General features: G+C 45.9%; 1 protein-coding gene across 2 annotated transcripts in view; it reads left to right on the top strand.

The window, feature by feature from the left end:
- ANKRD6 (ankyrin repeat domain 6) overlaps positions 1–24261 on the top strand; it is a 224502-nt gene that overhangs the window by 131125 nt on the left and 69116 nt on the right. The window lies entirely within an intron of this gene.

The following is a 24261-nucleotide window of genomic DNA, read 5'->3' as shown; positions in this document are numbered from 1 at the left end:
GAGCGCAGGATCAGTAGTTGTGGCGCACGGGCTTAGTTGCTCCGCAGCATGTGGAATGCTCCTGGACCAGGAATGGAACCTGTGTCTCCTGTATTGGCAGGCAGATTCTTAACCACTGCGCTACCAGGGAAGCCCTATATTTCTTATCATAAGTCACAGTATCACAATGCTTGTCTCTAGAGAGACTGAAAGCCTTTGGGTACTCAAAGTTCACCCATTAGCCTAACAGCACTCTGACCTAGGTGGTGACTAGGTTGTATGGAATCCAGGGTGAAGGGAACCTTGACTCAGGCCTCGGCATGATCTACCCACAGCTCTTCAGGACCCAGGCGGTCACACATGGGAGAAAGTACAGGAACTCTGTAGTTAGGGCACATGTGTACACATTTTAACTTTGCTGTGTTTGCTAATTGTGCAAGTTGCTTAACTTCTTTGAGCCTCAGTTGCCTTATCTGTAAAATGGGGATAATAACACCAACCTTTCAGAATTGTTTTAATAATAACTTATTAAAGCACTTAGCTCATAGTCTGCAAGTTCTCTTTTTTAAACAGTATCATTTGCTTTTTAAAAAACAGCTTTATTGAGGTATAACTTACATGCCAAAAAGCTTACCCATTTTAAGTGTGAAATTAGTTAATTTTTTAAAAGTATTTATTTATTTATTTATTTGGCTCTGCCAGGTCTTAGTTGCGGCGTGTGGGATCTAGTTCCCCGACCAGGAATCGAACCCAGGCCCCCTGCATTGGGAGCGTGGAGTCTTTACCACTGAAACACCAGGGAAGTCCCTGAAATTTGATAATTTTTTTTGTGTGTGTGTGGTACGCGGGCCTCTCACTGTTGTGGTGTCTCCCGTTGCGGAGCACGGACTCCGGGCACGCAGGCTTAGCGGCCATGGCTCACGGGCCCAGCCGCTCCGCGGCGTGTGGGATCTTCCCAGACCAGGGCACGAACCCGTGTCCCCTGCATCGGCAGGCGGACTCTCAACCACTGCGCCACCAGGGAAGCCCCAAATTTGATAATTTTTCATGTATTTACAGAGTTGTGCAACCAACACCATGTTCTAGTTTTAGCACATTTCTAATTTTAGAATCCCAGTAAGAAACTCCATACTTCTTAGCTCTCATTCCCCATTCCCATCCCCAGCTCCTGGCAACCATTGATCTACTTTCTGTTTCTACAAATTTCCCTTTTATGGACATTTTATATAAATAGAATCATACATTATGTGGTCTTTTGTGTCTGGGTATCTTCATTTAGCCTACTGTTTTCAAGGTTCATCTGTGTTGTAGCATGCATTTTCTTTTATTGCAGAATATTATCCCACTATATACATATACCACATTTTGTTTATCCAGTCATCAGTTGATGGACATTTTGGGTTGTTTCTGGTTTAGAACTATTACGAATAATGCTGCTGTGAACATATTTGTTCTCATTTCTTTTGGGGAGACACCTTGGAGTGGAATTGCTGGGTCACATGGTAAATCTATGTTTAACATTTTAAGGAACTGCCAAGCTATATTCCAGAGTATCTACCATTTTACATTCCCAACAGCAGTGTATGAAGCTTCCAGTCTCTCTGTGTCCTCACCAATGCTTGTTATTATCTTTTTTTTTACATCACTTGCTTTTTAATAATTATCAAAGTAAAGCATACACATAGAAGCTTTAAAAGTATAAGTTCAAATACTGTTAAGAAGGCTTTTAACAAAAACTCCAATCTGCTCCCCCGCAGAAAAAACTTAAAAATTTTTCAGACTTATTTTTTCCTGGCATTTATTTTAATATTTCTAATGGATATGCAAATACTACTAATTTGATTAATCAGTTTAATTTTTAATTTAAAAAAATTTAGGTATTATTATTTTAATTTTTATGTTGCACATACCCATAAGTTAAAGCACCGAATATTTTTACTATGTTTGCCTTCCTTTTTTTTTTTTTTTGCGGTATGCGGGCCTCTCACTGTTGTGGCCTCTCCCGTTGCGGAGCACAGGCTCTGGACGCGCAAGCTCAGCAGCCATGGCTCACGGGCCCAGCTGCTCCGCGGCATGTGGGATCTTCCCAGACCAGGGCACGAACCCGTGTCTCCTGCATCAGCAGGCGGACTCTCAACCACTGCGCCACCAGGGTAAGCTCTGCCTTCCATTTCTGATTCTCCGTAGGCAACTACTTTCGATTCTTCTGGTAGATTCTTTTAGTGCTTACATCCATAAAGATATCCTGATACTGCTAAATCTTGATTTTTTCCACTTTTGGCATTATCTGTTTAACAATATGAAAACCGATGATTTAAGATTTAGCTTTCTTTCCCTCTCCTGCCCTCTCACACATACTTTCATAACAATGACCTCAGCATTTCATTTTTACATATTTTAACCAATTTATTCCAATTATAGCTGAGCCCTGTGGTATGTACTATCATAACATTAACTTTTTTGCAATAATTTGTTTACCCTGATGTTTATAATCGTCTTATATTTGTTTCTTTAGTTTTGTCTCTTACTGTCACTAATCGTCCCCATCTGTGTAATCTCTGGATGTGCAGGATGTTCGGTAGTCTCTCCATTGATTCTCCTTGAAGAGCGTCCCCTGGAGCCCCTTCCCCTGCTTCAGTCTGCGCTGGAGGCTTTCAGCCTCTGGCGGCTGTCTGAGGATCCGCCTTTACTCTTACCCTAGGGATTCCCCTTACCGCTTTTATATATGTTGACTTGGTATTTTCTGGGCCCCAGTGTCTTTCTCCTTCTTTGTTTTGTTGTGGTACACTCTCTAGTACAGTACTGTCTGAGAGAACTTTCTGTGATGGTGAAATGTTCAATATCTGTGCTGTCTAAACAGAGTAGCAACACATGGCTGTTGAGTACAGTTGAACAATAAGAGTTCGAACTGCGCAGGTCCACTTACACGTAGATTTTTTTCAGTAGTGAATACTGTAGTACCATGTGGTCGGTGGTTTGTTGAATCTGTGGATTTGCAGCTGCAGACACTGAGGAACCACGGGTATGGAGGACCTGGGAATATGAATATCAGTTATACTCGGATTTTTGACAGCGTGGAGGGTTGGCACCATTAACCCTCATGTTGTTCAAGGGTTGGCTGTACTTGAAATGTGGCTAGGATGACTGAGGAACTGAATTTTAAATTTAATTTTAATTAATTAAGTTTAAATGCCATGTGTGGCTGGACTACCATATTGTTTGGTTTTTTTTAAGGCTCCACAAGTTGAAGTTACATTTAATTTGTTTAGTTATATTAAAACACATTTATAAACATAATACCAAGCTTAATTTTAGGTATTTAATATTCACTTGCATCATGTGGACTTTCAAATTTATTACATTTTTTAATTGGTTAATAATTTCAATTTACAAGAAGCTCATGCAGCTCAATATCAAAATAACAAACAACTGAACCCCAAAATGGGCAGAAGACCTAAATAGACATTTCTCCAAAGAAGATATACAGATTGCCAACAAACACATGAAAGGATGCTCAACATCACTAATCATTAGAGAAATGCAAATCAAAACTACAATGAGGTATCACCTCACACCAGTCAGAATGACCATCATCAAAAAATCTACAAACAATAAATGCTGGAGAAGGTGTGGAGAAAAGGGAACCCTCTTGCACTGTTGGTGGGAATGTAAATTGATACAGCCACTATGGAGAACAGTATGGAGGTTCCTTAAAAAACTAAAAACAGAACTACCATACGACCCAGCATATAACTGGGCATATAACCTGAGAAAACCATAATTCAAAAAGAGTCATGGACCACAATGTTCATTGCAGCTCTATTTACAATAGACAGGTCATGGAAGCAACCTAAGTGTCCATCGACAGATGAATGGATAAAGAAGATGTGGCACATATATACAATGGAATATTAGCCATAAAAAGAAGTGAAACAGTTGTTTGTAGTGAGGTGGATGGACCTAGAGTCTGTCATACAGAGTGAAGTAAGTCAGAAAGAGGAAAACAAATACCGTATGTTAACACATATATATGGAATCTAAAAAAAAAAAAAAAAAAGGTTCTAAAGAACCTAGGGGCAGGACAGGAATAAAGATGCAGACGTAGAGAATGGACTTGAGGACACAGGGAGGGGGAAGGGTAAGCTGGGACAAAGTGAGAGAATGGCATGGACATATATGTGCTACCAAATGTAAAATAGATAGGTAGTGGGAAGCAGCCGCATAGCACAGGGAGATCAGCTCCGTGCTTTGTGACCACCTAGAGGGGTGGGATAGGGAGAGTGGGAGGGAGGGAGGTGCAAGAGGGAGGAGATATGGGGATATATGTATATGTATAGCTGATTCACTTTGTTATAAAGCAGAAACTAACACACCATTGTAAAGCAGTTATACTCCAGTAAAGATGTTAAAAAAAAATTTCATAGATACCTTGGATTTTTTATATAGTATACTGTCAAACCAAACATAATAAAATGTCTTCTTTATGAAAAAATCTTATAAAACTTATTTTGTTATCTTCATCAATAATCTACTGCATGTCATTTATTGGCTACCATATTGAATAGCACAGCTTGAATGCCTTCCTGAGAATGAGCGCACAGGAGAGACTAATCAATTTTAGACACAATCTATTGCCGCTTTCTCTCCCACATTTCTCCCTATCTAGTTACATCACAGTTTTGGAGCAGATCCATAATTAGTGTGATTATATAAACGCTCTTCGCTGGTGAGCCAATAATTGTACTATCATTACATTTCCATTGTTTGTATAACTTGCTGCTTTTCCTGAACTTGATCATTGCCTTGATTTTTAAATTTGTTTAGTTTTATTCAAACTTATAGTTAGATGTTTCCTCTACCTTTCAACTCTGTAAAACAGTTCTTAGAGGGAGTTCCCTGGTGGCCTAGTGGTTAGGATTCCAGGCTTTCACTGCCATGGTCCAGGTTCAACCCCTGGTCAGGGAACTGAGATCCTGCAAGCCGTGCAGCGCGGCTGGGGAAAAACAAAACAAAACCCGTTCTTAGTGTAATTTCCATGGTTAAGCCTATCATGTATCTACCAGTTTTATTCTTTTCCTGGAGATATCCCTTCTGGAGTCATCCATCCTTCTGTTCCAGTTTGATCTGGGCTTCTCTCTAGTTCTGATGCATGCAGTCATCCTGAGAATTCCTTTCACCTCTCGCCTGTGTTAGACCCCCTGTTTGCCAAAACCCATGTCATCCTCATTTTGGTGGTGCATATCCTCTGGCAGTTGCCTAAGAGAGGGAACATGGGAGACAAATGTTTTGAGAGTCTGCATATCTGAAAACAAGATCTGTATTCTACCCTCTCATTTAATTGACAATTTGGTATGAAACCTAGAACTTCGAAGGCAATGTTTTACTGTTTTTGAGCCTTGTTCTTTTGTTTTTGAGTGTTGCTGTTGGGAAGTCAGCTCACAGATGCTAACTTGCAGCTGCCTCCTGAAAGGCCTTTTGTATCCACTGTGCCCCCCGAAGGCCTGCCCACTCAGAACCCAGCTCATGAGCCTCCGCCACCAGGAAGTCCACCGAGAATGGTTCTGTGCAGGTGCCCTGCGTGGAGCTCACTTCCTCTGCACTGGTGCAGCGCTTGCTGTGCGTTGGCTCCGTGTCCCTCAGAATTGCGACTGCTCTGTGGGCGCTCAGAACTCCCCAGCAGACTATCACTCTGACCTGGGCCAGTTTCTGTTTTGTATTTCTCTGTGTTTGACACAGAAGGAAAGCTCTGGGTATGGAATCCAAAGACCTTGATGCAGGTGCCTGCTCTACTACTTATTAAGTGCTTGTTAATGTAGGCCGGACTTTCTCAGCTTCTGCACTACTGATGTTTTGGGCCAGATAATTCTTTGTTGTGGGAGGTTGTCCTATGCATTGTAGACTGCCTTGCAGCACCTCTGGCCTCTGCTCATTAGATGCATGGTACTCTCTTCTCCCTGGTTGTGACGATCAAAAATGTCTCCAGACCTTGCCAAATGTCCCCTGGGAGGGGGGCACAATCACCCTTTGCTGAGAAGCATAGATGTAGGCAAATTTCTTCACTTTACAGGGCTCATTTTCCTCCCAAAACTTAGAGGATTTCCATAGGGCCTAAATGTGATAACACATGTGGCTGCAGTTATAAAATCTAAGTGGGCACAAAATATTGGGTCTGTTTTTTTAACCCCTCCAGTGCCTAGCACAGTACTCACTCATTAGGCCCCATGTGTGTCCAGTGAGGGGAATAATGTTGCTGAGTGTAAGTTGCTTACACTCAGTGCTTACTAGGTGTCAGCTACTCTTGTAAGAGTCTACAGTGATTAAGTCCTCTAAACCTCACCACGACTCTGTTCTCATTATACAGATGAGGAAACGGAGGCAAGGAGAGGTGAGGTAACCTTCCCAAAGTTTCAGGACTGGGATTGGAACCCCGACCCTCTGGCTCCAGAGTTTTTGCTCTTAAACACCATGTTTTCCCTGTGTGTTTATGACCTTGGGTTGGGAACATCCTGTGGGCTGCTTGTTACTAGAGCATCTTCCTTGGCATCTTACACATAGGAGATATAATCTGCAAATGTTTTACTGACTAGTAACTCACGTGCCCAGGTACTTTAATAAAGCAGTTTCCCAATAGTGTATTGTACATGTGTGTAACATTTTATACTTCGCAAGTTATTTTCGTATATGTGCTGCTCATCCCCAGAACTCCATGAGCTTTTTCTTTTGGACTTGTGAGGAAATGGAGGCCCCAAAAGGGAAGTGACATACAAGCTAGCACGTGCCAGAGGTGGCACCAGAACCGGGATCTCCTGGCTCCCATGCTGATGTCATCTCTGTTACACCAGGGGCCTCAGATAAGGGCAGCCTCTTCTGTCCTCATGGGGATTTTACCTAGGAGCTAACAGTGTGTGGGTATGACACCATATCCACCAAGCACAAGTGGAGTTGCCCTGCGCAGGACAAGTCATCAGAGGCAGCGGGCTTGGGAACTGCGAATTGGTGTAGAAACTACACTTAAACATTTAAAATTCATTAAAAAAATTTTATTGGAGTATAGTTGATTTACAATGTTGTGTTAGTTTCTGCTGTACAGCAAAGTGAATCAGTTATACATATACATATATCCACTCTTTTTTAGATTCTTTTCCCCTATAGGTCATTACAGAGTATTGAGTAGAGTTCCCTGTGCTATTCAGTAGGTCCTTATTAGTTATCTCTTTTATATATAGTAGTGTATACATGTCAATTCCAATCTCCCAATTTATTCCTCCCCCCCTTACCCGCTGGTAACCATAAGTTTGTTTTCTACATCTGTAACTCTGTTTCTGTTTTGTAGATAAGTTCATTTGTACTCTTTTTTAGATTCCACATATAAGCGATATCGTATATTTGTTTTTCTCTGTCTGACTTACTCCACTCAGTATGAGAATCTCTAGGTCCACCTGTGTTGCTGCTAATGGCTTCGTTTTTTTTTTAGCAACTTTTTTTTTTTAATTTTTTTATTTTTTGCTTTATAACAAATTTAATCAGTTATACATATACATATGTTCCCATATCCCCTCCCTTTTGCGTCTCCCTCCCACCCTCCCTATCCCACCCCTCCAGGCGGTCACAAAGCACTGAGCTGATCTCCCTGTGCTATGCGGCTTTTAGCAACTTTTTTTTAGTAAATTTATTTATTTGTTTGTTTGTTTGTTTGGCTGTGTTGGGTCTTCGTTGCTGCACACGGGCTTTCTCTAGTTGCATTGAGCGGTGGCTTCTCTTATTGCAGAGCACGGGCTCTAGGCTCACGGGCTTCAGTAGTTGCAGCACATGAGCTCAGTAGTTAGCGGCTCGTGGGCTCTAGAGCACAGGTTCAGTAATTGTGGCGCATGGCTTAGTTGCTCCGCGGCATGTGGGATCTTGCCGGACCAGGGCTCTAACCCATGTCCCCTGCACTGGCAGGCGGATTCTTAACTACTGTGCCACCAGGGAAGTCCCGCTCCAGTATCTTTTTAAAGAACTTTTAGGAAGCTGATCCTTGGGATGTTTCACCACAGCTTTCGTTTTCTCTGAAAGTAACCAAACAGAGGTTATTTGATGCAGCTTTAGTTAAGAAAAATGCAGTTTCATTCATAAAATTAATGTTTATCAAATTTCTATTTGATACCTACCACCACCCCTGAGTAATGACATAGGATTTAGATGATTAAGAAGTACAGACCACAGGGCCTCAAGGCATAGAAAGTGAGCCCCCCAGAGTTCACTGCTGAGTGGATGGGTAGAAAACTCAACAGGTGGCAACTGGGGGGGGGAAACATGGAAGAAGGGAAGGAAAAAAAAGAACTAAAGACCATATGCAAACTTACGCAATGTCATGTGTGTCTAATTTATGTAATTTATGTAAAATGTTACACTTGCATACATGTTCATGCACAAAGAACTTGGAAAAGAGTTACATTTATATTGACCAGTTATATCCATTGATAAATGAAAACAGCAAATAGGAAAGTAGCAAGTGATGGGTACAGTCTGATGCATTTTGGTTAAAGCGCAAATCCACTTCTGTCTGCCAGCCTGCCTCTATTTGTGTGAGCACAGAGAACCGTGGGGAACACAAGAGACTGCTGACGCTGGTTGCCTGGCAGCGAAGATGATTAGCTTTGCTTTTATAGATTTTTCCATTGTATTGTTCCGCTTATTAAAACAAGCATATATTACTTGAGTAATTTGTGAAACATGAAATCAAGTTCAGAAATGTGTGTTGAGTGTCTGTGCCAGCACTGGCCCAGTGCTGTATGTTTACCATCTCACTGAAATTCTCGCCGCTCAAAAAGCCTGTGCTCCTGTCTGTGTGATACCAAAGGGGAAAGGGAGGTGCTGAGCAGGAAGCAGCTCGAGCAGTTGAGTAACTTCCCAGTTAAGTCGTCAGTAACCCCGGGGGGGAACCAGCCCTGTCTGGCTGTGAGGCCCACGCTAGGACGGCACCCGCGCAGTCCCTGTGCCTTCCAGCACCCTGCCAGCCACCCTTCCCCAGCTGCTTCTCCCCATCAGTGCACACAGAGAAAGAGGCCGTTCTGTGGGAGGGGCTTAGGCCAAAGGGCCTTCTCCTCCCCCCACCTCCAACACCACAGACACACCATTCCCAGTTTTCAAGCAACTTCAGGAATTCCCGACCAAGGAAGTGTAGTGCAAAGGGTATGAACCTGGACCCAGGATCCAGACTCGCCTGGGTTCAAACGCCAGCGTATTTACTAGCTCTGTGATCTTGGGGAAGTTACTTGTTCCCTTTGTCATTCATATCATCACCTCTGAAATGAGGGTTAAGTAGTACTGGCTACCTCAGGAGGTTGTTTCAGCACCAGCGGAATCAATTATGCAGGGTACTTAGAACAGCACTTGGCACATGGTAAGCGCTGGATGTGGCAGCCGTTACCAGGCGGTCCTGATGATGCAACAGCCAGCATATCTTATGGTCTGAGAGCCGTGGTCCGAGTACCAGGCAGGGAGTCCTGAGGGGAAGACACAGGCCAGTCAGTGCCCTCATCTGAAAAATGAGGCTAATCCCCACCTTGTGGGGTTGCTGTGAGGATTAAACCAGATGACAGCTGTGTAGCGGTGTCCAGCACTGAATGAAGAGAGAATTCTGCTTCCAGCCTGGCTGTCTACCTGCAGCTAGGAGTTGCCAAGCCTCCACAATTGGCAAGGGCCAATCCCTTAAAGTAAACCGCCTCGCATCTGTGCTGCTGAATTGATGAACATACTGGGGAATGCTATTCAGCCACTGAGCTACCAATAGAGGAAAGAATGTGAATGACTCTCAAAGCCTTATGCCTTTGAAGCCAGACACAAAAGGCCACACACAGTGTGATCCCCTTTGTAGGACTTTTTAGAAGAGTCAAAACTATAGGAACAGAAAATAGATAAGTGATTGCCAGGGACCAGGGATGCTAGAAAGGGATGACGGGGGCGGGGTGGGGGAAGCGGATGGCAATTTGGGGGAGGAAATGAAAATCTCTGTTTTACTTGCACTGGTGGTTTTCTATGATTCTATACATGGATCCAAACGCATCAAACTGAATACTTAAAAACGGTGAATTTTACTGAATGTAAATCATACTTTGATTTTAAAAAAAATATCTGTTCTAAATATAGTGATTGTTATATAAGGAAATAAACTTAAGGGGGTTTAATAACTTTGTTCTAGTCATTTGTTGGGGAGGGGGACATTTCCCCTCACCCCCTGCCCAAAGTTCTTTTGGTTGGTCTAATCATTAAATTGACACAAGACGCATCCACAGGAGAAAAAAATTTAATTCATACACACACAGGTCTCACAGAAATGGGATCCCCGCCCACCCCATCCCAAAGTGACCAAAGCAGTTTGTTTATATATCATTTTTAGACAAAGGAACAATTATTTGTGAAGATTTAACAAAACAAAGGGGCTTGTGCTTGGGAAAGCAGACTCATGAAGAAGTTTGCTTATACAGCTTTCTTAGCCTTGAATTCTCTAGCTTTGGTAGTAAGGATGCTTTCTATCCCCCTGTTTTATAAGGAGGATATCTTCACATGGGAGATTTATCTCCTGCTTTCAGAGGGAAAGAGGTGGGGTGGTCAGAGTGTTTTTTTTAAGTATTTTTTCTCACCGGCTATTTCTCAAATAACTTTTTTTTTTTTGCGGTACGCGGGCCTCTCACTGTTGTAGCCTCTCCCGTTGTGGAGCACAGGACGCTCAGGCTCAGCAGCCATGGCTCATGGGCCCAGACGCTCCGCGGCATGTGGGATCTTCCCGGACCGGGGCAGGAACCCGTGTCCCCTGCATCGGCAGGTGGACTCTCAACCACTGCGCCACCAGGGAAGCCCTCAAGTAACTTTAATTCAGAATAATCAGTGTGCTATTGAGGCCTATTTTGGGTGGCCTAACCTGGGCCCCGACACATTTATAAGTTGTTTGTGGCTCCTGTGGAGCTTTCATATTAGGTATCCCATTACTAGTGAATAACTATGCTCCAATAAATATAAACTTTAAACTTTTAAAAAGAGAACTGCAAACGGTTTGATTGTAGTAACGTCACTTTCCCAAGCATGACTTTTGATCGTGTCTGCAGAAATGAAGAGCGTGCAGGCCTGGTAGATATTTTCAGCAGCCACTCCCAAGGGAAGGCTGGAGGTGAATAAATGCTGTACATTCACGGCCTCAGGAAGTGCAGCCAGAACAGTGGAAACCAAGGATCTTTTTTGTTGATGTTCATTTGCTTTGGTTTTGATTCTGTGGGAGTGTGTTTAATATTAGGACTTACTGGAGTGGGGTGGGTCTGAACTTGTTTGCCAGCCTGTTGGTTTGTAGTCCTTTCCTGAAAGCTGCCAATCCCCAGTCCCCAAGAGGAGGGCGGCGTGAGAAATAGATGCTTACAAAGCTGTTGATCAGGTGAAGTGTCCACTTGAGAGAATGTGTTGTCTGTCGCATGCTTCTTCCAGGAGACTCCATCCATTTGTTTAAAAAGATATAAAAGGGACTTCCCTCGCAGTCCAGTGGTTAAGAATCCATGCTTCCACTGTAGGGGGCACGAGTTTGATCCCTGGTTGGTGAACTAAGATCCCACATGCTGCGCGGTACAGCCAAAAATTAAAAAAAAAAAAAAAAAAAAGATATAACCAATTTAAATATTTTGAACAGGTAATATTTACATTCACATGGTTCTAAAACAGAAGGCACAAAAAGTTGATAAGTCTTTCACACTCTCTCCCAGCGGCTCAGTGTCTCCTTTTCTGAAGGCAACCTGTGTTACCTGTTTCTTGCGTTTTTTTTCCTGAGATGGTTTATGCCTATATGTGCAAATAGATGTATCTCTATGTATATCCCCACAAATTGCTTCTGTACAAACTGTAGGACACTCTACATACCCTTCTTCCCTTTGCTTTTCTTCAGTGAACCGTAATTGGCTTCACCCATCCCCTATTGATGGGCATTTACATTCTGTTAATCTTCTGGTCTTAGAACTTATGTGGCAGCTACTGACCTTGTCCTGAGGTCTTCCTGCACAGCGTGGTTCTGTCTGTGGGACAGGTTTCTGTAAGGGGCACTGATGGGGCAGGGCATAATTACAGGACAGGCCCTTGTAATTTTCAGAACTGCTCTGCACGGAGCTTGTGCTGGTGTGCACTCTCCCGGCAGAGAGAGGGGCGCCCGGGAGCACTGCCCTTTCAGCGCGCTGTGGCCAGTGTTACACCAGCCCCTCCCTCCTCCCTCTTTTCCCGGCCCTTCTTCCGAATGTATCCTGCCTTTCTCGATTCCTCGCCAGGAGCTCTCGGCAGTGGCTCTCTTTGGCCTTTGTTCCTCTCCCCTTTGGCATGGGTTCACAGAATTTTCTCTTTTTCACCAGCTCTGGCTTGTGTCTAGTGCCAGCTTCCCAGGAGTCGGGGGGAAAAGCAAGGGGTGGCTGATCGGAGGCCAGGGGCGGGAGTCTCCACACATCTCCTCCCCTTCCTCACCCTCCCAAGGCGGCCTGGGACTTCGCATCTCACACCCAGTAGCCAGCGTGTTCTCACCTCCTGGGTGAGGGCTGAGCCTGCGCAGGGCTGATGCAGCCCCGGTCCTGCTCTTGGATCCACACGCTCCATGGGGGCCCTGAGGGTGCGGAGTTACATGTCAGGTCACACAGAAAGTCTGCCTTTTGTTCTCCAACAGCTGGAAGCATCACCCTGTGGGAAGAAAATATCCACCGGGAAAACTCAGGCCTTTGTAGTTTATTGTCAGAAATCAGGGAAACTTGACATATGGTGGTAATTCTAAGCAACTCATAAAACGAACACGTGTTCAGATTTTATTTAATCAATTAGTGAGGGAACCAGTAAGATGTTGCAACTGCTTCAAAAGAGAATGCAGAAAATTACAAACATGCAGGTCTCGGGAAAGCGGAAATAAATTTGCTTATTAGGCATAAAACTGGCCAGTATACACTGAATCTGCTAGACACAATTTGTTGGCATCACCCTCAGGGTTCCAAGACTTACAGACTTGTGAAATAGCTCAAAGACAAGGAAGATAACCCGGAGATGACCTGGAATTGCACTGCACCTGAAATGGGACACCTGGTCATCTCTCTCGCTTTCACCCACTTTATATTTTTATTTTAAAATTTTTTCATGTTTAAAAATTATAGTAAAATATACATAACGCAAAACTTACTACTTTAACTGTGTTTAAGTGTTCAATGGAATTAAGTCCATTCACATTTTCGTGCAACCACCAGCCCCATCTATCTCCAGAATTCATCTTCCAGATAGAAACTCAGTACCCCTTAAACACTTCCACCCCATACCCCCCTTGCCCTGGCAACCACAACTCCACTTCCTGTCTCTGTGACTTTGTCACCCGTTTAAGAATCTCCCAGTGTTTCCTTCCCAAGAGCAGAGGCAGAGAATCACTTCACCACCTCTGTGACCCTGGCCTCCTTGAACCTTGGTTTCCTGTCTGTAAAATCAGCCTAACCCCTACCTCGGGGATTTGTTGTCAGGGTCAGATGAGATGATCCGTGCAGAGTGCTTGTACTGCATAATAAGGATGTAGAACGAGCTCAGCGGAGGGTAGTTATTACCGTAATTACTGTTTTCTCACTTGCATCCGTGGTCCCCAGAGGCACAGAAGTTCCCCTCGGTAGGTCAGCAGTTTTCAGTATTGACCACATGTATGATCACCCGGAGAGCCTTAACAAGATACGGATGCCCAGGTTCTGATTTAACTGATGTGGGGTGTGGCTGGGCTTGTTTCAGAGCCCCCGTGACTCTGTAACGAGCAGCCGGCTGGGAACCCACTCACTGCTCCGGGCCTTCCTCCCGGGAGCCTGGAGCCCTGTGTGTGGGACGGGGCAACGCTCTCTTCAGAGCACTGCCAAGTTAGATGCCTGGAATTCATGGCGCTCTTTGTGGAACACCACGGAGTACTGATATTCTCGATGCCGTAACACAAGCTAGAAACAAGTTCACCTGCAGGAGATCCACGTCTTGAGTGTGGGAAGGCAAATGCATGCTGTGAATTGTTGTGTGGCCCACCTGTGAGACATGAGTGGCACGTCACTGGGTCAATACTAGGAAAGTCTCAGGGAGGGGTCACTTAGGATGATGAGGGTGTTAGTTAAGCTCGTGTTTCCCGCAAAGGTAGGGGGCGCCCCCCCGAGATGCTCCTTTTGGGGGAGGGAGAGGGCAGTGTAAGAACTGGTGTCATGGGTCAGACTTAAGCCCCTGCCTGGGCCTGAGGGGAGACGTGCTGTGACTGAGGAGAACAAGCCTTGAAACGTCGGGGATGGACCCTTAACACTGACTCAAGCACCTCAGGAGAGGCAGCCGTCGCTACGGGAGTCGTTCCTGTGGTCGACCCTGAGTCTCTTGGCTGCTTGCTTACGGCCTCTGGGGAAGTCTTGGGAGGGGTGCCTTGCTCTGCGGGGCCTCTTCTGTTGCCCTCTTGCTGTGTCTGCAGTGGTGTTCGGTGGGGGGCGAAGGCAGGCCCTCTTTCCCCAGCTCCGGGCAGGCCTGCTGGGTGCGGTGGCCCAGAGGCCCAGTCCGCACCTGGGTGTTCACACAGCAAGTCAGCTGCATGTCCCACCCCTGGGTCTGTCTGTGCGGGGCGTGCTCTGTTGCCTTAGCAGTCTGCGCTGAAAACGGAAGCCTCAAGCTGCACAGCTGACTTGTATAGCCCAGATTAATGTGCTGGTAACACCCCCTAAAGCCACATATTTGATAGGTCCTAACCACGTGAGAGGAGAGGTGAAAACGGCACGGCATGGCCGGGTGTCAGCATTTTAAAATCCTCCCTAAGCACCTGTGTCTTTCCTGAACGAAACGCATTGGAGGATCCCTGGTTTCCAGGCCAGTAATCGTCCTGTTGTAAGACTTCCACCAAGTGTCATCACCTAATCCACGCTCTAGGGTTGCTATAAAATAAGGAAGCCAGAGAGGAAAGAAGCTTTAGAAGCTGCTGAGCTGCCCACTTGGGCCTCTGCTCAGATGCCAGTGCAGATGGTCTGTTGGTGGATTCTCTATTAGTTTTCTTCTTTCTCTTTTCTTACTCTTAAGCTGTAATGACTTCGGTTTCAGAAAATAAATGAAGCCAGGAACTTGTTTGGAGACTGAAAATTCTTTCTCAGCAGGCCTGTTGGTTTGTTTCCAGTGAGAACTGGCTGTTGCATGTTTAAGTTGTTATAAACCAAGGATATAAACCAAGATGGGTGAGTAGGTGGTGACTATGCCTGGTCTTCTTTCAGCCTGTGTTTCCATCAAATAGAGCAACGTATAAAGAATTCTACACCATGAGCAAGTGAAAACGCAAGGCTGATTCTACATCCATCAGTGTAATCCCCGTATCAATAGTTGTCTTAGTCTGCTTAGGCTGCTGTAACATAATACCACAGACTAGGTGGCTAAACAGCAAACATTTATTTCTCACAGTTCTAGAGGCTGGGAAGTCCAAGATAAAGGTGCTGGCAGATTTGGTTCCTGGAGAGGGCCCTCTTCCTGGCTTACAGACAGCCACCTTATTGCTGTGGAATATTAGTCAGACTTAAAAAGGAGTAGAATCCTGATACATGCTGTGACATGGATGAACCTTGAAAACATTATGCTAAGTGAAATAAGAGAGACACAAAAGGACAAATATTGTATGATTCCACTTATATAAGGCACCTAGAATAGGCAAGTTAATAGAGATGAAAAGTAGGGTGGGGGGAATTCCCTGGCAGTCCAGTGGTTAGGACTCTGCGCTTTCACTGCCGAGGGCCCGGGTTTGATCCCTGGTCGGGGAACTAAGACCCCACATGCTGTGTGGTGAGGCCAAAGTAATAAAAAAGAAAGAAAAGAAAAGTAGGATAGAAATTAGCAGGGGCTGGGGGAGAGGGGAATTATTGTTTAATGGCTACAGAGTTTCTGTTTGGGATAATTAAAAGTTCTGGAATTGAATAATGGTGACGGTTGCACAACATTGGAAATATACTTGATGCCACTGAATTATAAACTAAAAAATGGTTCAAATGGTAAATTTTATGTTATGTATATTTAACCATAATAAAAAAAATTTTTTTAGTTCACCCAAGAAGCAGAAAACTTAAATAGTCTAATTACCATAGAAAAGATTAGAAATGTGATTAAAGATGCAACCTTTAAAAAAGCGCTAGAGCCAGATGGTTTCACAGCCCTGTTCTGTATTTTAACAAAAAACCAATTCCAATGTTGTTTAAACTATTGTAAAGCATAGAGCAAACTGGAAAGCTGGATTTGTGTTACGAAACCAGTGCCACCTTAATACCAAAACCAGGTAAATATAAATGAGAGTGAGAGAAATACTAAAGAACTATAGAGCAATCCCAATTATGAATTAGAAACAAAAATTCTTAATAACCTTACTTAATAAAATACAGCACATATCAAAATAGTACAATGTGACCAGGTAGAGTTTGATCCAGGAGTGCAAGGATGGTTCCGTAATTCATTACACCAACAGATTAACACGGGAAAAAACCCACATGACTATATTAACAATTGCTGAAAAGGCAATGACTCCAATAAAAATCAGGAAATAAGAGAGGACAGCTCTTACCTCCCAACCATAGTTCATCAGGCATTGGACCACCGTGCTTTGCTCTGTCAATGTTTCAACATGTTGAAAATGTAGTCTAAGTAGCTACCTGCAAGGAGCATGGAGGCCATTAACTGATACCTTCTAATTTAGGAACAGATGTACTATAGGAACCAATGGGATTCTTTTTTTTAAATTAATTAATTTATTTATTCAGCTGTGCCGGGTCTTAGTTGCGGCACGTGGGATCTTTTAGTTGAGGCACGCGGGATCTAGTTCCCCGACCAGGCACAAGACCCAGGCCCCCTGCATTGGAAGTGCGGAGTCTTAGCCACTGGACCGCCAGGGAAGTCCCTAACCAATGGGATTCTTTACAGCCAATTAAGTTGCTTGAAATATTTTGGTCCTTCTGGTTGGTGGACCTTTCTAGAAGCAAGCTCAACCCTAACAGTTTCTGCATCACCTAAAAAGGAATTCTCTTATTAATGAAGCCATTATGTTTGAATAATTGATTCCTAACCATACACATTTAAAATCATCTCTCCCAATTATTTATGATTATTAGGCCCTCCCCAAAGTAAGACTTAGAGAAACATTATGAAGCTTTTTGGCACTGACCATTTTACAAGGAAGGACTGTTATTTTAGAGGACAATCCCAGTAGCCCTGCCCGAGTATGACTGGACTGTTGACCTCCGCCAGTGCAGGAATTTTACACCTGCCCCCATTACATTTTGTCTTGTTAAAATTAGCCTGTCCTTCCAATCTGAGATTGTATTGGATCCTGATTTTTGTCATCCAAGGACTTTATTCCCTCGCTGTTTCTTGTCACCTACGGTCTGATTAAGATGTGATGTGTCACTCATCCAAGTAGGCAGGTAGACAAATCACATTTCCAAAAAGGAAAGAAAGTTCTGAAGTCTCTTTAAACTATACATTTTTTTTTAAATGTAAAGTTTTATTTTCTCACTTTCCTTTTATCCATGGCACTTTTTCTTTGTCCATTTTCTCCCCTGAATATCTTGATAACTTTGTTTTCATTGAATCATAAGCCTGAGAAGGACTTTGAAGTTTTGGACCCAAATCTATACCATTCCAGGCAGTCGGAGCTCTGGGAATACTGTTTATGATAAGGGGACCCTGGGGACACCTAAGAAAGTTTGTGGCGAGCCTTGTAATACAATTTAAAACCGGAACAAGGGGCCAAGTGGCCAGGATTCCAGCTGTTATTTGTTCTGCCACAAATAAAACTTGAGCTCTTGAAAATCACTGACCTCTGCTAGCCTTACTTATCCTCTCCAAATTAAATTCTCAAAGACCCTGTTCAATCCGACTATTATATTGTTTCTAAAATATGTGCCACTCCTACTTTACTAATGTTACAACTTGCTTGCTTCCTCTCTCTCTTTCCTATTTCCTTAATGCTGCAGGTAATACAGACAGACTTTACTCGCCTCAGAAAAGACTGCATGAACCTGACCTATTGTATTTCTCATGATCTGAAGAAAGGCAGTGTTGTCATTTTGAAATTATTACACTAATTTAGGTTATACCTAAATTCTTCTTGTTAAACTGTTTCCCTTCATGTGGGTCACATCTCTGCAACTGCCCTCCTTGTAACAACACCCAGTTAAGATGGCTCAGTTGTTTTATTTCTTTGAGCTAATGAGTCTCAATTCCTTTAGCCTCCTTTTGCCCCGTGTGTCTGTGTGAGCTTGAGCAGAAGCATATCATTTTGTTCCAGGAATGGCTAAGCACCCTTTCTTCTCACTTCTCAGGTCCACTCTGCTAGACCAGCAGCTTCCTTGAGGAGTCAGGGCTCAGCACCCATGGGGCAGGTGTTCATGGGGCAAATGTTGTCAGCGTGAAAGGCCTGCCCTTTAGTAAGGAGGATCTGAGATACCTAAGCAGGAGAAAGGAGCTGTGACCCAGCTTCCAGGTCCTGACTGGAGTAATGTGTGACCATGGTCACGGGCCAGGACTCTCGGGTACCATGGAGCCTGTATGAAGATAGAGTCTTTCCAGGCTTGTTTCGGTGGCTTGTGGTTCTCAAATTACCCCTGGTCCACCTCCCTGGGGCTCCCCCCCTCCCGAGGGAGGTGTCTCCAGTGTAAATGCCTTGATCCGCCTGGAGTGTCTGGTGAGAAGAATTAAGTACCACATCTGAACACAGGGAGGAACAAAACACCTCCACTTCCTTTCAAGGTGTATTTTAAGCTGGTTACCTTTGACTGGGCTCCCTTGTTGGTGGGAGATCTTTATCTGAACAGGAATTCTTCTCCAGGACTATTCCCTGACCGAGCCCCACCCCCTCCAGCTGGGAGTTAGGCTCTTCCAAACGAGTAGCGGGGACTTTTCGTTCTGAGCGCCCTTTATGATCACCTGAGAGTGTAATTTACGGGTCACTTGCTGGAACAGGAGTCACTCTGATGTTACCATGCAGCAGTTCTGCTGGAAATCAGGACCCGCAGGGCTCAACATGCCAGAACAAAGCAGCACCCGGACTAGAGCCCAGAGCTGTTGACAGTGAGGCCACTTTTTTGTAGTTGTCGCCTGGCTACGTCTCAAGGCCCTTTGCCATTCAGTTCCCTGGAAGTGAGTGAGCTCCAAGCCTCTGCCTCTCCCTGGTTGGATCAGGGAAACGTGCTCCCTGCAGGGTCCTGCACCCTCTCTCCCGTCGCTGTTCTCACATGGCCCGTCCTGACCCCAGGGCAGGTTGGAGGGACCAGCACCTTTAAAGCATGCAACGAGGGATTCATAACCTCCGGCTGCACGTTAGAATCACCTGGAACTTAAAAAACACCCACTCCAAGACCCCACCCTAGGCTGATGGAATCTGGGGTTGAAATTTGAGAGCTTAAAAATATTTTCAGGTGACTCTACTGTACTGTGGAACAGCATTGAAAACCGGTGGTTTATGTTTAGTGGTTCTCAAAATGTGGTTCTGTACTAGCGGCATCTGCTTCTCCTGGGAACTTGTTAGAAATGCAAATTCTCAGCCTCCACCCCAGGCCTACAAAATCAGAAACCCTGGAAGGGGGCCCAGATAGCTGTCTTTAACAAGCCCCTGCCGCCCAGAAAAGTTTGAGGACCACTATTAATGCACAAGCAAGCTAGTTTCATGTGAACTGTGAGTGTAACTGCAAAAGCACCGACGGAAAAGATGCAGTGGAAAAGATGGGGTAAAAACGATAATCCTTGTATGGGGTGGCAGAACCACAGATGACTTGCTTTCACTTTCCGAATGTTTAGTAATGTCATTGTATTGTTTATATACTCTTGTAAGATACAGGAAGTTCTGGGTTGAGGAGATGCGGTCTTTTAGTGTTTTGTACTGACAGCTGGGGACGAAAACATCATGAGGAATGTACCTGAGAGGAGTGACTCCTGCTGGGACGGTCCCCACTGGGCAGGTTTCACCTGAGGGCCTGTGGCTGCTCTGGGGAGGATTATTCCGGCCCCTCCTCATCTCGGCCTACGGGTTCTCAGCCCAGGTCACTCATCGGAATCACCTGGGGAGGATGTATAACCCCCTGCTGCCTGCGCCCCCACAGAGCACTAAGTCAGCAACTCTGGAGGAAGGCCTCAGGTCTCAGGACGGGTGGACAGACACACAAACAGACCAACCTCCCCAGGCGATTCAGATGTGCAGTGAGAATGGACAGCCTCTCTCCTCATCTGGAGATTCTGAGGAAACCAGGTAATTTGCAAGCACCCTCAGGGGTGATCATCTGGGAGCCGTGGGAGCGTCCTGAGAGTGGAGCCCTCTGCCAGGGGAGTGCCTCCCCCGAGAGGAGGCAGGCAGCAGGGAGTGTGGTGGGCCAGAGCGTGCGGGCTGGGGTCAGATGGCTTAGGGGTGAATCCAGACTCGAGTTACCTGCTGTGTGACATTGAACAAGTGACTGTCTCTCTATGCTGCAGTTTTCTCATCTGTAAAATGGGCTTAATAATGCGCCTAGGGCTTCCCTGGTGGCGCAGTGGTTGAGAGTCCGCCTGCCGATACAGGGGACACGGGTTCGTGCCCCGGTCCGGGAAGATCCCACATGCCGCAGAGCGGCTGGGCCCGTGAGCCATGGCCACTGAGCCTGCGCATACGGAGCCTGTGCTCCACAACGGGAGAGGCCACAACAGTGAGAGGCCCGCGTACCGCAAAAAAAAAAAAAAAATGCTCCCTACCTCCTAGGGTCGTTGGGAGGATTGAATGAGCTAATACATGTGAAACTCTTAAGATGTGCCTACCGTGCCATAAGCGTCCCATAAACGTTAGCTGCTGCTGGCCCTTGCTCTCATCCTTGTTGCTGTTGGTCTTGCTGGGCTCACCAGGGCCTGGGTTGAGTTGGGTTGAACTGGTCTTTGACACACTAGGCAGGGCCTAGGACAAACCAGTGCTTCAGAAATTCTTTCTCTTGTCATTCATGGCCCACAGTCTTTTCTCCTGTTCCCATGTCTTCCACTGGCCATTCCTAGGGGTGTGGAGGTGAGACCGGTTGTACCTTAAGTTCAGGTCATTCAAAGACCCCTCTAAGGATCAGTTTTTATTTGCCCCCTCACACTTAGGGTGGTCTCAGCCTTCTGCATTTGTCAGGCATGACCTTGGGGTATCCCTGTGTGCTGGGTGGGAGCAGCTACTCCCCTGAATGGCTCTACTTTTGTTGCTTTTCACTACAGAATGTTCTGGAAAACTAACCACGTTTCTGGGTGGGTGGGTGGTGTGTGTGTGTGTGTGTGTGTGTGTGTGTGTGTATGTGTGTGGTTGTGTTAGGAGAGCCCAGGGGACAGGAGTAGACAGCTTCAGGGTCAGTGGGAAACCAGTTACTACCGCCTTTGCTACTTGCTATAGTTTTACCAGATGCCAGAAAAGGAGCCAGACATGCAAGGGGGACACTGACCCTCCTCAGAGGAGCCCCTGTGTCACTGTTGCAGCTGCTCAGATGCTCGTGAAGCCCCCAGGATGCCTACACCTCCTCTGAGGGGTTGAGACGTCCCCGAACCTGGATGCTGCAGCCCGCCGGGCCTGCCTTGTCTCTGGTCAAGCGTGGACCTGTGGAACTTGCTCCAGTGACCCTGGGAGGCCCGGCCTGCCCTGTGGTTGAGGAGCGCTGGGATTGGCTTGACCCTGCAACACTGCAGAGTCCACTTGCCTCCTGGTTCACGGAAGGTGCAGTCCCGCACTCGGGGAGATCACGGCCTAGTGGGAAGGGCCCTCAGGACAGGACTGGTGGTTCCCTGAGGGAAGCCGAAGTGCTGTGGGTGTGGAGAAGGCAGCCGGGAACATTCCTTCTCGCAGAACTGGAGAAGAGTGTTCTCAGTAAAGAAGCCCCCTTCCAGAGAGACGTGGAGACTTGGGACCTTGTATTTCAAAAATGGCAGTGGGTGAGTGGAGCAGACCTGGCTGGTAGGACCCTCGAGCCTCCAGCGAGGGCCCACCTGGCTATCCAGGTGACCCGAGATCCAAGTCTTCTCCCAGGTCTGTGCCCTTGAAAAGATCTCCCTTGTCTCCGAGGCAACGGTGCAGGGGTGCCAGGGAGGAGAGGCAGCGGTTGGGGTGTCTTCAGGGCGAGGCTGGGGACAGTTGGAGGGAAGGAAACCCGTGATGAATGCTGGGCGTCACCTCACTTATCCTGTTTGAAGCCTCCGCGGTGGGTAGTGGAGACCGTTCCTATTTCACAGATGAGGAAAGCGGCTTAGGAGAGTGTCCTGCACAAAATCACACAGGTGTTACCAGTCAGAGCCGGGGTTTGAACTAGGCTTGTCGGGCTCCAGTGCCTCTGGCCTCTCTTTTCTCCACAGAGGGGGCTCTGCTGACCTTGAATGAGGAAGCTGCCTCCAGTCCAGGGCCACCTTGTTAGTAATCTATAGTTTCTGAAGTGCCCTCCAAACATGACCTGGTTTGAACCACATCGGTGTTTCCTTCTCTGGATCTTCTGATTTTTTGGTGTTCACTTGGGCAGACCCTTTGGCCTCCTTGGGCCTGAGCTTCCACACTGTAATATCTGGTTGCTGACAGGGATGTTCCTTGGGGCTCCCCTGACCTGGGGCACCAGCTACTCCTTGGCCTGTGGCCGCCTTCCCAGCCTCTCTCGGGGCAGCTTCTGCCCTCACGGTCTGCACTTTCCAGATGCTCAGAAGCTCTTGTGTCCCGCCATCCTGTCAGCCTTCCTCACAGCACACACGTCTTTCTTCTCACAAATGCAATGGGCTTCCCCTTGTTTCAGGATGCTCTAGAAGCCTTGTGAAGGTCACTGATCCGATGACCTGTACAAGGACGCAGGACAGGTGGAGCCCGGGGCCAGGCCCAGCGGGGGAAACCAGGCTCTCTGGCTCCATCTCATCAGCTGTGGACATTTCGTCAGAGGAGTCAAGGTTAAGCGGCCCGCGCTGAGCACAGTTGCCAGCCAAGGCAGGTCACGCTTTCATCTCATCTCAGACGTTGCCTTTTTATGAAGGCTTTTCATAGCCCACTTTCTTAGGACAAACTTTTTTCTTAATTAAGAATTCTAATTTTAAAGGGAGCTCTGACCTCTTTCTTTCCAGAATCATTCTAATGCTTTGATTGCATTTCGCGGGTTGAAATTAAGATCCTTTACTGTCCGCTATCTCTGTTTTCCTGCAAGGCTAGTTACCTACGGCAAACTGGCACTTGATTGAGATCATAAATGGGTTTATCCTGCTAGAATATCAATAAAGGCCTTTGGGAAGTTTTATCAAGATGCGAGAAAGGACTCAGGCCGTGCGAGACCCTTATTCCTCTGGGAGTGTTTCAGCACAGGTGGGGGCCGGGCATGGTTAAATGCTGTTTGGAGCTGGGGTGGGAACGTTTCTTCACCGTGAACTTGAGGGAGAAGGCAAAGGCAACATAATGGCTCCTTCAAAAGCTGGAGAATTAGGCGTTTGGCAAGGTCAGTTCTCTAGATGGAAACTGATATACACTGAAGAGGATTATTCTGAGTGTGACCCTCAGTGTCACAGCTCAGGAGCCCGCTTGCAGGGAACGGTCATCTCTGACCCACCAGCAGGGCTGAGAAGCCCGCTCAGGTGCACAGGAGATGTGCACTCAGGTGTGTTCTGCCAGCCACTGGGAACAACCTGGAGCCCCTCAGTGGGAGAATGAGTGAATGATGTGATAATATTTTTTAAAAACTCAAAAATATAATGTTGGACCCCCCCCAAATTGCCAAACGACATTGTGCAGTTTAATACCATTTATGTAAGTTTTGAAGACAAGCAAAACGATGTTCACCTATTGTGCATGGCTACAAACATGTAGTAAAGTGTAATAAAAGGCACGGGAATGACGAATCCCAAATTGAGCGGTTACCTCGGGGCTGGGGGGAAATGAGATCTGGGAGGGGTTCGTGAGGAACGGCTACGGTTCCTCTAATTTTTTCTTAAAGTGATTGGTGGGTGTGTACATTTAAAAATGTTCATATTTTTAAATGGCTGAAATACTTTGTAATTTTAAAATTTGTTTCTAAAGAGGGGAGAATGTGTTCTAATGGTTTGTCCATCAGTTTCAGTTTTGAGGAAATTACTAACTAGACTTCTCCGGGGCTGATTAGCTTGACTCCTTGCTGTCCTCCCATCTCTTACCCCATCAGATGCACTGTGGCCACTTCACCATCCCTGACTATCAAACCAGTGGGGAACTAAGAGAAAACTTGAAAGCCCTCACTTTCCTACTTGCTGGTTGGATGAGCGGGGAGTAGAAATTATGCACTAAGGGAAGTCTCCACGTTT

Source organism: Mesoplodon mirus, assembly GCF_964341445.2.
Source record: "Mesoplodon mirus genome assembly, chromosome: 10".
Lineage (NCBI taxonomy): Eukaryota > Metazoa > Chordata > Mammalia > Artiodactyla > Ziphiidae > Mesoplodon > Mesoplodon mirus.
Note: the sequence above shows the minus strand (reverse complement) of the source record. Positions and strands in the feature narration are given on the sequence as shown.